Source organism: Schistocerca cancellata, chromosome 9 (genome assembly GCF_023864275.1).
Source record: "Schistocerca cancellata isolate TAMUIC-IGC-003103 chromosome 9, iqSchCanc2.1, whole genome shotgun sequence".
Lineage (NCBI taxonomy): Eukaryota > Metazoa > Arthropoda > Insecta > Orthoptera > Acrididae > Schistocerca > Schistocerca cancellata.
Window position 1 is genome coordinate 367,926,621 of NC_064634.1, and position 16,930 is coordinate 367,943,550.

The window sequence follows — 16,930 nt, forward strand, 5'->3', positions numbered from 1 at the left end:
CAAGTTCCCTTGCCGGTCTAGGAATGGTAGAACGATGGGTTCGATGACGGTTTGGATGTACCGTGCACTATTCAATGTCCCCTCGACGATCACCAGTGGTGTACGGCCAGTGTAGGAGATCGCTCCCCACACCATGATGCCGGGTGTTGGCCCTGTGTGCCTCGGTCGTATGCAGTCCTGATTGTGGCGCTCACCTGCACGGCACCAAACACGCATACGACCATCATTGGCACCAAGGCAGAAGCGACTCTCATCGCTGAAGACGACACGTCTCCATTCGTCCCTCCATTCACGCCTGTCGCGACACCACTGGAGGCGGGCTGCACGATGTTGGGGCGTGAGCGGAAGACGGCCTAACGGTGTGCGGGACCGTAGCCCAGCTTCATGGAGACGGTTGCGAATGGTCCTCGCCGATACCCCAGGAGCAACAGTGTCCCTAATTTGCTGGGAAGTGGCGGTGCGGTCCCCTACGGCACTGCGTAGGATCCTACGGTCTTGGCGTGCATCTGTGCGTCGCTGCGGTCCGGTCCCAGGTCGACGGGCACGTGCACCTTCCGCCGACCACTGGCGACAACATCGATGTACTGTGGAGACCTCACGCCCCACGTGTTGAGCAATTCGGCGGTACGTCCACCCGGCCTCCCGCATGCCCACTATACGCCCTCGCTCAAAGTCCGTCAACTGCACATACGGTTCACGTCCACGCTGTCGCGGCATGCTACCAGTGTTAAAGACTGCGATGGAGCTCCGTATGCCACGGCAAACTGGCTGACACTGACGGCGGCGATGCACAAATGCTGCGCAGCTAGCGCCATTCGACGGCCAACACCGCGGTTCCTGGTGTGTCCGCTGTGCCGTGCGTGTGATCATTGCTTGTACAGCCCTCTCGCAGTGTCCGGAGCAAGTACGGTGGGTCTGACACACCGGTGTCAATGTGTTCTTTTTTCCATTTCCAGGAGTGTATGATTTGATTTAGTGACGAATCCCAGTTTCATTTGGGTGTGTTTGTCAATAAGCAAAATTGGCGCATTTGGGGACTGAGAATCCGAATTTCGCGTTCGAGAAATCTCTTCGCCCACGCCGGATGACTGTGTGGTGTGCAGTCAAGGAGTAACCTGTGTGATATTTCTTAATGGCATGTTGACTGCCGAACGGTACATGAAGATTTGCAAAGATGATTTCATCCCCATTATCCGGAGTGACCCAGGTTTCGACAAAATGTGGTTCATGCAGGACGGTGCTCCACCCCATCGAAGCAGGAGAGTGTTTGACATCCTGTAGGAGCACAATTTTTGGACCGCATTCTGACTATGGGGTCCCCAGAAGCCACTCACATGGTCCTCAATTCGTCGCTATACTCTCCCGATCTGAACACATGAAACTTCTTTTTATGGGCTATATTAAAGACAAGGTGCACAACAACAGCCTCGAAACCATTGCTGAGCTGATAATAGCCATACAGGAGGCTATCGACAACACCAGTTTTCCGACATTTCAGCGGATCATGCAGATTTCGCTATTCGTCTGCATCACATCATCGCCAATGATGGCACGCGTATCAAACATGTCGTAACCTAAATCCGAAATCTGTAGTGACGTTTACATGTTGAGTAAAGTGTGCGCACGCTGTAGCTAATTTAATTTTTTTTTTCATATGCTTCATTAATTGTATATTGTAGAGCGACCTGTCCTAAGCACCTGGCTAGCGACTTTTCATTCGACGGTCACTAGTTGCCGAGAAAAGTAATCTTGAAATTTTATGCTTACTTACTATACGCATAACACAGTCAAGTTTCCACTGCCTGAGAGTAACGTAGAGGGCAAAGTTCACTGCTACCACGCTGGCAATACAGGTATAGTTACTAACCGTGCCCTTCTTTCTCCTCTATTTCATTGTGCCAAATATCATTAAATAGCATATGACGAGAAAAATTATTCCAAAAATCATCCCATCCAAAAGTACTCAACTCTTCCAATCCTGTGAGGTTTATATTTGTAGCAAGGTTTAAACTTTCACGAAAAACGAATTAAAAATTTGCCAGACGTTCTAAAGACTAATAGACAAATCCCTTCGAGGGAATATTCCATATACATACATTATTTAATGCTGTGTCAATTTAGTGCTATTATTTTCACTCAATAAATACACGCAGATGGATCGAAGAAATATCTGAATTGAACTGTGTCTTCCGTTGTAGCTTACGTAAATCCGTGTTCGTGCAAGGTATTAGCTTTGATTAAATTTGCGTAATTCTCTACAAATTTGGTTTTCGGTTCCTTCTACGACAAAGAGCATGCGGAATTCTGTTGTAGCACAACAAAACAGCGGTAAAACGACACTGTAATTTATTCTGCAACAAACTAAATACACATTTGAAGGCGTTTGCTGTAATGACTGATTTATTAATTAACTTACTACAGCGAAAATGATTATTCTTGAATAATTTTGCCCCATATTCTCTACGATGAAATTGAAAAATAAAATACTTATGCAGCATTTGGACTTGTACGGGTGTGTCACCAGCGTGGTAACCATGTAACCATTTTTAATGGGTATGGTCCTTGGGGCAAAGTTGCCAGGGCTCTTAGCCGCTGGACTAAGATCGCTCGGTTCAGACAGAGCTAACGTAACTAGTATAGTAGGTACGCATAAAACTTCAACGTCGATTTTCTCTGAAGTGGCCGTCGCACAGAAATTCACTCAGGACAAATCCTTTTATAAGATACCTAAGATTCATGAAATTCCGTGATTAACAGGTCTGATTGTCCCCAACGTAGCGCCGCCGAAGTCGAAGGGTCTGGTCTTATGGAACATAAGCAGTTTTCAAATTTGTATCTACATCCATGTAAATATTCTCCTAAGCATTCTGAAGTACATGCCAGAGGGCACTTTAGCACTGTACCAAATGTTGGGGTTTCTTTTGGTTCCAACTGGATATCGGGCACGATAAGAAAAACTATTTGCCTGTCTCTGCGCGCTCCGCAGTTAGTTTCAACTTGTCATTGCCGTCCCTTTGGGAGGGACACGTTAGGAATGAAGTATACTTCTCGGCCCTTCACTTAATAGAGTTGACTTGAGAAGGCTTTTGCGCGATAGTTTGCATGTATCTTCGATCCTCTGGCGGTTCAGGTTTTTTCAGTATTTTAGTATATCTGTGAGTTAAATAAACCTGATCCTTCTTGCAGACCTTCTCTGCAGACTTTCAATATCCCTTATTAGTCAGTATTTGGTATGGGTCCCATACAGTTGAACAATACTGTAGGAAGTGTTGCCCATGTGTTTTGTAAGCTATCTCCTTCGTAAAGTGCATTTTTGCAGTATCCTATCAATAAACCGAAGTTTGCCTCCTGCTTTACCTAATCGTACGTAATCATTCTATTGTAAGCGTTCACAAATTGTTATTCCGATTTCTTTGAATTGTTCTGTGGTTCGAGAAGTACATTAGTTTACATTTCTATATATTTAAAGGAAAATTGCCAATTTTATCAGGATCTGACTGGATATTTGTGCAGCTTTATTACACACAACTACATCATATGCAGCAAGTCTCTTATTATTAACATTAATATATATATATATGGGTCATCAACATGCGACATGTACGGCAAAAGTCCGGAGACAGAACATTGGTGAACGCCAGAAATTTCTTCCATTGTGAATGAGACTTCATTCAAGATAATATGCTGCGTCCTCCGTGAACGGAGATCCTTAAACTGAATTTCGTTTCATACCTCTTATGATCGTTAACATTCATGGTGAAACCTTCGGTTGTCCCTTATATTGCACAATTCGCTACTATTTTCGCTCAAGTGATCACTATCAAGCTAAGACGGCATAAACTACATACATCTGTTTATGCCAGCTTAGCTTGTTGGTTATTTGACCGAAACTAGTAGCGAATTGTTCAAAATAAGGGACAGTTGAAGGTTTCACCATGAACATTAATAATTATTTGACGGTTGAATATACCCACCTGCAAACACACATACACCTCGTATGACAGTCCATTTGTTAATAAATGATGTCGTAACGAGACCTGTGCTTTTTAGATGTCGAGAAACGCCATATTCATCTGATTTCCTTCGCTTTCAGGATGTCATGTAAGAAAATCGAGACTGGATTTCACGTGACCTATATTTCCGGGGACCCAAACTGGTCGGCATGGAGTAGGTAATTCTGTTCAAGGTATAATACTATGTTTTAACTCACCCACGTTACTCACTCAACACTTCGTTGGATGTGAAACATTCATTTGAGACCACTAGTTACCCATCTTAAAGCACTGAGCTTGGGTTCTTTTACCGTTCTTCCAATTTTGACAATAAATGTTCGACAAGCGCTGTAGGTATCTCTTCAAATTTAGCTCTTGATTCTTACATTCGCTGCTATCTGTTGCTCCTGATTCTTGTCTGTTATTTCTTTCCCGATCTTTCTGTTTACGTCATTCAAGATATTTGTTTTGTTGACTTGTTCTCCCTTACTGTGCAATGATTTACAAAATGTAAACTGCATTTTTTGTATACCCTAGTACATTTATCCAGAACTTCTTATTTATGGCCCCACGCTTACAGGAGAAGTAATAATTTTTATTGGCATCTTCGCTTGTAACTTCATTGATATGTTCGTTTATAATTCACTCGCAACCCTCCCACTTCAGATTCTTTAAAAAAACGAGCTTATTTGTATGAAACAACTTCAGGGGTCTGATTATTTTAAAAGTGAGTTAATGAGTGAATAATTGACGTCAATGTAGAAAAACCTTAATCGTTGAAGATGAAAAACCACACTTGTGTTGGTTTTATTAGCTTCAGATTATTCATCGATAGATTGAAACAAAAGGAATTTAGCCACATTATTCTTTGTTTGACATTAGGACTTGTTGATGGTTATGGCAAAGTTATAAAATTATATCAAACAAGACCCTAAGTGATTGTCGTATACTAATATAATTTTGTAAGTATCTTGGGTGATATTTGTGCATACTGTCTGCAAAATGGGTTTAGTAGCAAAGAAATACTAAATTAAAACTTAGCGTTTTTAATTTTGCCGTGCGTACAACGAACATCTAGTAAGAGATAAACTCTTTTTCTTTTGTTACTTTATGGAGCGAGAAAATCTTTATAATAGGTCTGAAACTATGTTTAAAGTTTGATGGAAGTCGCTGTGTGTTCTCGTAATCAACCGTTGGATACTGAGTACAGTTTAGGTACATTGCGCTCCATTTTAAGAAAATCTAGTTTTTCACGCAGTATCTGTGTTCATGACATTTCTTGAGCTATTTGTCGTCCAATGATATAATTTTGTAAATGAGGGTACTGTCTGGAAAATTAGTTGTAAATAGAGTTAGTAGCACAGTAGTTTAAAACGTCACGCCTGATGCTAAATCACTATTGAACGAACAGCGAAACTTTAGTAAGATATAGTTTTGAAAAAGTTTGGCATTCTGTGTAAAGTTTGTTGGACGTCGCTAAATGAGTCTGGGTAATTGGTGTGCCGTGAGTTACGCTGCCTCAATACGTACGCGCGGCTCCTAACTTTAATACCTGTCTTATGTGTTAAACATTTACACATGATTGAACCTCTTAATGAGCAGATTATGACAGGATTACAATTTTTTAATATTCGGTTGATAATTAAATAATGAAAATCAAGTTTTTATTGCCCCTGTAAGCCGTTAGATAGGCAACCTGAAATAGTATCGGCATAAAAATTTTAAGCAGTTAGCAATGGAGGTTGCTCATAACTTACAGTACTGTTTGCATAAGGCTGATTTCCAAAATAACCCAGTTTTTAAAATCGCAAACACGGAAGAACGAAAGGAGGAGCTTCAAACCACGTTTATTTTGTTATCGTTTCCTATTTTACTGACGCTATGTTCTGACTAAATACATTTGCACTGGTGTTACAGACTATGCCGCATCGTCAACAGAAAAAAGTAGTTCAAATGGCTCTGAGCACTATGGGACTTAACATCTGTGGTCATCAGCCCCCTAGAACTTAGAACTACTTAAACCTAACTAACCTAAGGAGATCACACACATCCATGCCCGAGGCAGGATTCGAACCTGCGACCGTAGCAGTCGCGCGGTTCCGGACTGAGCGCCTAGAACCACAGACCACCGCGGCCGGCCATCGTCAACAGAGTATGAAGTAGTCGTGTGAAATATATTTTGCGTTATAACCATTCTAGTAATTCCAAACGTCAATGCAACGAGAAACACAATACATTGTTAGAACGTGAATATAGCGGTATATCGCTTACTTTAATTTGACGCACAACAGAGAGTTGATGCAATGTTCGTACAAAAGTGGCGCTCTTACGTCTGCCCACCTACAGTGGGACGCGCTCGGGTAAGGAGAATCTCATTCTGGCGCTCAGCAGCGCTCTCTCCGAGAACTCGTGTCGAATGCTGCAGCGCGGAAGAACCAAACTCCGTAACCACTGCACGGTTAACGCAGAGTTACTCGGGCTGAAGTGTGATATCGGATTTGGCAGGTAAACCGAGAACAGCGCAATGTCGGTGCCATACCGGAAGTTATCAGTGTTTTTTTTTTTCTTTTTTTCCTAAGCAGTTGGCAGCAGACGAGAGTAAGAATCTACAGGCCATGTTCTCCAAACACAACTTCCCAATCCCGTGAAGAAGTCCAGTGCGTACAGGGTCCAATGTATACAGATTTCACAGGGGGTGGCCGGCCGAAGTGGTCGTGCGGTTAAAGGCGCTGCAGTCTGGAACCGCAAGACCGCTACGGTCGCAGGTTCGAATCCTGCCTGGGGCATGGATGTTTGTGATGTCCTTAGGTTAGTTAGGTTTAACTAGTTCTAAGTTCTAGGGACTAATGACCTCAGCAGTTGAGTCCCATAGTGCTCAGAGCCGTTTGAACCATATCACAGGGGGTAGTGTGGAGTAAAACAAGAATAAAATATGTGGAAAACGTAGGCACTAAAATGCGTACCTTAAGATCTATGAGCACTGATTGAGTAGAACAGCTGTGTTTCACAGTAGCGAAGATGAACTAGCTCTCATAGCTCATTTTAGAACCAATTTTCAATGGAGTTTTCTGATTTTATTTTGGTCCGTATTGCCACTTCTCAAAAGAGCTTTCAGGAGAAGTATGTCTCTCACAGTAGTGAAGATGAACAAGTGTCTATACCTCTTAAGATATCCATTTTAGAACTTATGTATACCAAACATATTTTTGTTATTTGTCCATACTATCACCTCTGATAGTTCGTCGATGGAGTTCTGGGTCAGCCGGTATATCCGTATGTATTAAAAATCGTTTAAGTGCCGTCTCTTTTACATTAGAGGGATGCAGACTATCATTATTAAAAACATTGTCGTATTCATTATTTTTGTTTAGTGTTTTCTCATGTCCGTAATGAAGTAATCAGTTTTACGTTTCCAAGCGTAGAGATATGGTGAATATTGCTTCTACACTTGTTGAAGGGGTCGTCGTATATTCTATGATGTAAAGTTCACAGCGATTGAATCAGCATTCTTCGAACACTAGCACTCAATCCTCGACGACGTGTGGCGATACTACTCGCATATTGTTCCAGTCCGTTTGAAATCCTAGTCTTTTACAGAAACAATTACACAGTCAGATTACGGCAAGTTAACGTACCAAGAACACCCCCAGTCTATCACTGTGCAACTTTACAGGTCGTCAAACAGTAATTTTCTTTCTTGTTATGGCGCATCAGGGGGCTGTGTTAAGAAAACTTATGGTGCACCTCTAGCTACTTAAAGTAGCTTTGCAAGTTCTCAGGATTAAATATGGTTTCTTTTACAAAACCCACTAGGTTTCTACACATCATTAATACTGCTAAGTTCTATGTAAATTGTAAAACCCAAAATTATATACAGTAAAGCACAATTATTTACTTAACGCACGCTCACCCTATATACATTAAGAATATTCTTTGCAGGAGAAATTTTCTAACTACAGTCCAACCAATGTCGTCACTAGTAAGGATAAGTGTCAGCGCCAACTTGGAAAAATTAGACTCACAGTAATTGCCAGGTAAAACAAAAAAATTATGTATAAAACTGCAGAGCGTCCTATGATTATTTACTTCTCCACCGTCTCCATCTATTTGTTGTTCCCATTCAATTTGTGATTCAAATACTCCAAATGATTGTTTTTTGCCACCCTTATCATGACTTGTGTACGAAAACATAAGATGTTGAAATGGACAAAATGAAATCGATGTTAATAGAGAAAAGTAATGAAAATCGCATGACCAAAAATGGAAAATGAAAAAAAAAATAGAGGTAACAATGAGAGCAAATGCTTAAGTTCGCACTATTATTACAGTGAGGTGACAAAGGTATAGTGTGGGATCCTCCCTACTCATGTACTGTAGGGTGCTTAGGAAGCCACTTTCTCGGGTAGCTAAGCAACAGTTCAAGCCAATCTTATTAATAGAGTTGATAAAAATATGTTAAACTGACAGTACTTAACTTGCGTTTCTACAAAGATGAGTCACAAGCAAATGACAAAATGAAAATAATCAATGTCCTTCGATATACACAATTTCCATGCAAGCAAATCACACGTCACTGCTGTAGAGTTTATATCACGGCTCGTCTGCTAGTTCAGCTCTTCTAGTGCGATCGTGGTTATTTTTTTTTTCTTTATTGTAATTTCATTCCCCTACCCCTTATGGGCAGGGGAGGGCTGGCAGTGGCACAGTCCACCGCTCTTCAGCCAAATTGCTTTAACAAAAATACAAGGGGAACTCTTACATAAAAAACGAGGGTAGAAAGAGGGACATAAAAATACAGTAAATGGAGATGATTGGAGAGTAAATATACGCTAATACGAGGACATTGGGGGACAATTAAAAGGTCGACATAAGTAAAAAATTCACAGAGAGCAAGACACTTAAAAAACAAAACCGCTGGGAACTATGAAACACAAAGAATATAAAAAAACACTGGTAGGGACCTGCCGAGGGAATGGAGGTTGTACAGGAGGGAAAAAGAGTGGAGGGGGGGATGAGGAGGAAGAGGAAAAAGGGGGGTCAGGGGGCGCCCCAAGAGGCAGGAGACGGGCAGGGCGGGAGATGAAGAGAGAAGACAAGGCAGGAAAGAGTACAGAGACACTGAGGGAAGCATGGGAGAGGTAGGGGGCGTAGGAGGGGGAACACCACTCAGGGGAAGGGAGGGGGAGGAGACGAAGCCCTGAGGAGGAGATAGAACGGTTAAAGTTGGTAGGAGGGGTAGACGTCAGGACGAAGTTCATCATCCGGGAGGGGTAGGTGCTGGAAGTTGCATCTGGAAAGGAGGTGGAGAGTGTGGAGATGGAGAGAGGGCGGGACACAGCGGTAAAGGAGAGGCAATGAGCTGCAGGTGGAGAGGAAGGAGGACACCAGAGGGTGGGGGGGATCGAGTCGGTGTGTAATATACAGGGTGTGGATGTGTTCAAGGAAAAGGAGAAAGTGGGGAAGGGGATGAGGTCGTAGACGATGCGCGTGGGGAGACAGAAGCATATATGGAAGGTGAGGAGGAGTGCATGGTGCTAAAGGATTTGGAGGGCGTTATAGAACCTGGGATGGGTGGAAATCCCAGCAGTGCTGGCATAACAAAGAAGGGTGCGGATCAAGGATTTCTAGGTGTGAAGGATGGTGGAAGGATGAAGTCCACATGTCCGGCCGAACAGGTGTTTCAGGAGGTGGAGTCTGTTGTGGGCTTTGTGGTGGATGGTAAGGAGATGGACCGAGGCTAGGTGGAGCGGCGCTTATATTCTCTTAGCATAGGTGCCACTCCTGTTGTGGTGTCGTCCTAGTCAGCATTCTATTGGCTGTTGTCGTCTCACTGTCTTCTCTGCTGTATCGTTCCAGAAAAACGAGCCGGCACTTTTTGTTGTGCTGAAACAAACAGAAACTAAAAAATTCCGTTTAGGTCCCATGACTGAATAAACGAGATGATCAAAGTAATTTCGATGAAGACTAAAAAATAAAAAAAAAACTGCCAAATAACTGAACACGAATCAGGCCCATCACTTTCTGCACGTGGACAACATTCCTTTACCGCTACACTACACCCTCAATGTGTACAATACTCTTACATTTCAGGCAGTAGAGTATTATGCGAAATTCCGACGGTTTCAAAACAAGGAGCCCATCGCTGGGGACCTCTCCTTGTTAGTGAACAGCCAGAAATGTAATAAAAACAAAAAAAAAAAAATGGTTCAAATGGGTCTGAGCACTGTGGGACTTCACATCTGACGCTATCAGTCCTAACTAACCTAAGGACATGACACACATCCATGCCCGAGGCAGGATTCGAACTTGCGACCGCAGCATTCACGCGGTTCCAGACTGAGGCGCCTAGAACCGTTGGGACACAGCATCTGACAGTAATAAAAACAGGAAAAAATAAGTATAATAATGAAGCAATAAATACGACGTTTCCTCGAGTCGTTCATGTAACAAGAATACAATCAAGAACGGAAACCAACAGTAGTTATTCACAACAGCTGCTTAAAGTTTCCAACTCCAACCTGAATGCCCCCATTGCAGCGTTGCGTCATGCAGTCCGCAACTTTTCCGAAATCATAGGTTCCCCTGATTGCATTAAAGGCTGCAAAAAAACAAAATTTCGAGTCTCCCTCAATCGTGCAAACGTATTCGACATGGAATAACGCGGTTCGGAAATATTGCGTTGTAAATTTCGCTGGCCTCCAGTGCATTTTTAACCGCAGGGCTCGATGCTAAATGCAAATCCGCGTATTCGTCGAAGAGATACCGATGTCGCACCTTGGCACCGCTATGCTTACTGCTGTGGAAGTCTAGGCCACGCCTACTTCCGTATTTGTACCATCCTACCCCTTTCCGTGCATATTCGCACCTAAACCAACACTTCCGACAGTGAGAGATTGCGTCAATACCATTTTCTGACCTAAATGATCGAATGACTACTAGATAAATGTCTGCAACACGAACTGATTCCAGAAATGTTAGTCGTTTTCATTGTGTAGATGGGAGTGCCCGAGTCTCCAGAGTCGCTGGCCCGAGGTCGATCAGTTGCTGGCTACTGCTTAATTTTTTCATCGCTCTCCTTTCCGGTTTTAGAAAACCAAACGAAGAACACGTTTGGCTACACCAGGTCTGGCAGGCTGCTTCAGTTTGCGCACACGCCGACCTGATTTGCTCACTTCAGTACAAAATAACTCCGAAGCGCCATTAACCATTTTTTCTCAGCACAACCTCCCTTTCAACTCCCTTACAGTATTTTCAAACTGTTTGTGACCACTCTGTATACGTAGGTGCAGATGTGGAGCTACATTTTGCGTCGTAAGTTGAGTAGCTCGTCGACTATGTTTCCAGTAGCCCATCGACATTACTCAGTTATACTAAACTATCAAAAACTAAATTTCTCCGAGAGGTACAGACCGACCGCCGTGTCATCCTACAGGCGTCACTATATGTGAATATAGAGGGGCACGTGGTCGACTCACCACTCTTTCGGCCGGTGTTAGTTTTCGTGATCAGAGTTGCTTATTTGCTCCTCAATTTGCCACACAAGGGCTCAGTGCACACATCTTGCCAATAGCACTCTTCAGACCAGACGGTCATCTATCCAAGGGCAAGCCAAGCCCAACAACGTTTGATGTCGGTGATATGACGGGAACAAAACTTACCATTGAAGCAATGCCGTTGGCTTTCAGTTATACACATAATCAAATTCACTTGCACATACAACAGGGCTTAATTTTTTTTTTTTTTTTTTTTTTGTGAGAGGCACATGGCCGCCGGTGTGGCCGAGCGGTTCTAGGCGCTTCAGTCTGTAACCGCGCGACCGCTACGGTCGCAGGTTCCAATCCTGCCTCGGGCATGGATGTGTGTGATGTCCTTAGGTAGGTTTAAGTAGTTCTAAGTCTAGGGGACTGATGACCTCAGATGTTAAGTCCAAAAGTGCTCAGAGCCATTTGAACCATTTGAATATTCTATTAGTCGTTAAATTCCTAGACGAAAGAAACCCCTTCCCTGATCACGGAACCATTCGAGAACTGCTGTGGCAACGTTCTCGTCGTCGGAAAAATCTGCGATTGCTGCGAATCAGTCTCTCAGTTGCCTCAACATCGTCGTCTGTGGTAGATAGCCTTCCATCCCTAACAACATGGCGCCTGTGTGGCTTTGGTCGAACCGTTGGCGTGATTTCACTAAAACATGACGCGACGCTGCGTTTCATCAAGAATTTCACTGTGCGTTTGTCTGCTCTTGAGTCTTGTTGCCCAAAGAATCTTACTGAACGCATACTTCAACTTTGTGGTACATTTAGAGTTGCCACACCATTTCGCTCCCTGACATTGAAGCACCTCTTACTATACCGCACCTGAAATTTGTTCAGGGCACCCGGAAAACGTACTCTATTCCGACAGTGCGCCATTCTTTTGTTGGGTAATGGTCTGAGCGTGGGACGATATGCGCAACATTCTCTCTGAAGTCTGTGCGTAGTTCTTATTAACTAGACCTGATTGGTTCAAATGGCTCTGAGGACTATGGGACTTAACATCTATGGTCATCAGTCCCCTAGAACTTAGAACTACTTAAACCTAACTAATCTAAGGACAGCACACAACACCCAGCCATCACGAGGCAGAGAAAATTCCTGACCCCGCCGGGAATCGAACCCGGGAACCCGGGCGTGGGAAGCGAGAACGCTACCGCACGACCACGAGATGCGGGCAACTAGACCTGACTAAAGTTTTCGTTGAATTTTCCTTCCTCATACAAAAAATGCAGTAGAATACCCTCCTTTATACTCCTGACTGGGAAGCCCTCTGCCTTACAACCATGCCGCCTGTTACTGGATTGGAAAAGCTCTGACTCCACACTGGGGATCCACTATGGATCCTTTCCAAAAGGTCCCATGCTACTTAGACGGACCAGTAGTGAAAAGTATTAAAAGCATCACTCAATCGCTGATCTGTTGCGCTGCCTCATTATAGCAGTTTTAAGCATCAGAACGAAAAATTGTTTTGATAGCTAATACACTGTTGTTCATAACTCAAGGACGGAAGTAACTTTTGTACCACGTGTCACCGCTAGGTGACATACCTTAATGAAACTTGGACTGTACAGAGGAACAACTGCTAGAATAAATTACAGAATCAAATAAACACGCAATAGGACGAACAGGTATGACACTTTTACGCTGACACTGACAACAATTACACTGACGTCCGCGTGACTTATGATGGTCACCTGGACAACACTAGATAGGCGAAGCACTGATGCCAAGCTGTGTTCGCATCGACCCTCTGTCCATAATCATGTTGTATAAATGGAGATGATGTTTTAACTACTGACGACGCCTTTGGCACAATTGTTTTATTAATCTCCATTGCAGGATGTAATTTTAGTGTATTTTACTTCTGATGAAGGTATATTTAGATATACCGAAACCGTGGTGAAGAATTTTAATAAATCTTTATCCTTCAACTGTTTTGGCTGTCATCATTTACCGTGACGACTAGGAGACTTGAGGCAACACGCTCCCGATTTTTCATTAATTTTCACCAAGTGTTTAATATTTTATTGAACTGTGTCTCATCATTACGGTTTGCAGAGCAGTCTAGTTCCTTCAACACCGGAAAATTTCGTCTAGTGATGGCGCAAATATCATCAACTATGTTTTCAGTACTGACTGCACAGGAAATTTTATGGACTGTCACCAATTGCATCTTTGATTTCATTGGAAGCTATCATCATGGATAGTGGAACAATTAGAAAACATACACTCTATGAAAAGGTAAAAATAATCATTTGCTTGCACAATGTACTAACAAACTAGTAATATGTAGTTGTCAAGTGTTTTACTTTAAATACAATTCCTCAAAACTTCAAAACCGTGAAGTAAAATCAGTTGCTGATTTATGCTCCTTTTGCCTATTTTAACTGCGCCACTAAACGTCCCAAGTTTGTGTGCTGTACCATACTGTAAGGCCCAATATAGGCTCAAATATATAATTTACCACGTCCATGATGCTTGTCAAATTTCGAAATATTGTTTCGAAGTCTAAAATGTCAAATACCAATCATACGTTAATGATCTGCGAACGTTCTTCTGTCGAGGATAATGCTGTTGCGCAGATCAAAAGCTTAATCTGCCATCTGGTTGTTCCAATTAAAGTGAATACTCGCAATAATTCTACACTGTTGTCCAGTTCAGTGAGTTCCTTGGGTCTAACAGGCTGATACAGACAAGTCTCCTCAGCTCACCTGGTCTGCAACAGCCAGAGAATAGCTCTTGTGGTCGTCCCTTTATCCAACTCTTACACCGAGTCAGAGATGTAGTTCAGCCTCTCTCCGAGCGGTCAGTAGCGTGTGACCATTAGCGGGTTACGGGCAGCCGGCAAACGCTCCAAATATCGGTGAAAGCGGTCACTTGGTCAGTGAAAGCACGTCCACCAGTTCTCCTGTCCGAGATTCTGGGAACCCGATGCCCGCCTCCTGTACGCAGACGGATCTTAACTGGATTGGTCGGTCGCGCCCAATTGGTAACCGGGACTCATTTACTTACCTGAAACAGTTACAGCTTTTTACGCTGTCAGTCACATGAGATAGCGTGTTGCTGCAAAAGAGGAATCCAGATACAGTCAGCCCAGTAAATTTCACCCAGTGTTACAGAGTTTTGACTTGAGTAAGACATGCATACACGAGAGTTTGCTGAAAAATAATTTGTTAAGTGAAAACTCTTAAGGCTTTTTAAATAAAACAAACATTCTACGGATCTATCCTTCATATCTACTAGGTCTACCGCTTTGCTTCCGCCGATTTTTCTCGAATTTCGGGGCTGTATTGTGAAAAACTTACAAAAAAATTATCATCAAAATATCCACGGGTATGCTGCCGGTCTATAGTGTCCAACGGGCACAATATTTCGGCGATCAAACATGTCGCCATCATCAGGTGAACTGACGGACTGAGCCCGTTGGACACTATAGACCGGCAGCATACCCGTGGATATTTTGATTATCAAATACGCCGGGAGAAACTCAAGAATCACAAAAAAATTATCATTTATAGTATTGCCCATCTCTGTCCACTACACTGTCCCATCTTTCGGATAGCTTACGAATCCCGTGGCGGAAGAACTGGGCATCTTTTGTGGGGATCAATGAATCGATTCAGTTTTGCACTTGTTCATATGCTGTCAGCCAGACTGTATGCCACTGATCGGAAAAGGTGGTAGTCAGAGAGAGCAACGTATGGAGAAAACGGCGGGAGGGATAGGACTTTTCATTTCAACGTTTCTGTGTATATTTTGACGGGTTTTGCGACATGGGGTCGAGCACTGATCGGCTGCCAAATTACCTTTACGTGTCTATCGCTGTATTGTGGTCGTTTGTGGGTTCGAATGCATCAGTTGCTTTCGATAATGATCTCCTGTGGCTGTCTTCGTCTGTTTCAGTAGCTAAGGAAACGTTGACTTCCAACGCCATGCCGGTCTTCGACGTCAAAATCCCCTGTCATAAGGCGTTGAAAACATTCTCTGCACGTTCTTCCACCATATTACCCAGCATTTTAAGAGCAACAGCCTCCGATTGCTTCATGTTAAAGCAGAAAATTAAAACTTCCCGCAAATGGCGAGAAATGGGTACCTAAGTTGACGTACTTAATCAAGGATAATCTTATGATTCAATCACAAATCGACTAATATTTTTATGGCATTATGTTTACCTATGCCTATGCTTATTGTATTACAACTATGACCAACCACCTGAACTCCACTTGCCGCTATTGCCGTCTGTTGCAAAACGACGGAAGCAAAGTTGTAGACCTAATATATATTTATTTCTCTACGTAGTCAACGTGGCGACAAACACAGTTCTCGCAACGAGTGGCCAGTTTCTTGATAACCATCACTGTAGAATCTTTGAACTTGTTTACAGAGCCACAGCCTCCCCTCTACTTGCAGCGCTTGAGCACTGTCTAAGTGAAGTCCTCGAAGGGGTGTTCTTTAAGCTCTGGTAACAGATAAAAATCGGATGGGGCCAAGGCGAATCCGTATGTAGGATGATCGATGACAGTGAAACCTAGGTATCGGATTGTTGCAGGTGTCGCAGCGCCCGTGTATGGTCTAGCACCGTCGCGTTACAGTAGAGGGTTCTCCAAGTGTGAACGAAGTCTTAGAACTCGAGACTCGACTACAGCATGATGCCTCTCGGGTACCGACGTAGTTACGTTACACACAGGCATGTCACAACACACAATTAGGAGCCTTCTAGCAGTGAGCGGTGCAAAAATATGGATATGAAGAATAAAGATGTAGAATGTTGATAACGTCTGTTTTATTTGAAAAGCGTTAAGAATCTTCACAAAAAAATTCGTAAGTTTTACTTTTTAACAATCCCTCGCACTTAGTTCCTCTTCAGTGCTTCGAAATATATGAGGCATTGCCCTATGGAGGCTAAACCAGAGATACAGTGACAAAATTTTGAATGCCACTCAGCGATATTTTCTGAGTATTTCCTGTAAAAGACCCGTTGCTCACTGCAAAATTAGTTTCATTTCGTACTAACTTTTATCTTTATATCGCTATCTGTGAAAAAAATCTCCACAAAAGTTCAAATGACTATGGTATGTGCTGTGTGTCTCGTCTGGAAACAAATGTGCTCCAACCCTTAGTACTGTCAGAAGAAACTGAATTGTTCTGTAAGTGTAGGCAGGGCAGCTAATAATTTGCTGTATTAAAAGACATGCCTACATAAAACCTGATAAACATCTGCAGGATAATATATAAAATAATAAAGGAGGAGCGCGTTGTTCACATACCACTGCGATGAATTTTGACCAGAAGTATCAAGTCTAACAGCAGAAACAATCGTTTGTAGTTTCCTTCTTTGTACATTAAGGGTAACTTTATGAATACAGTGGTAAGTATAACAATTTTAACAAAATAATGTAAAGGAAAG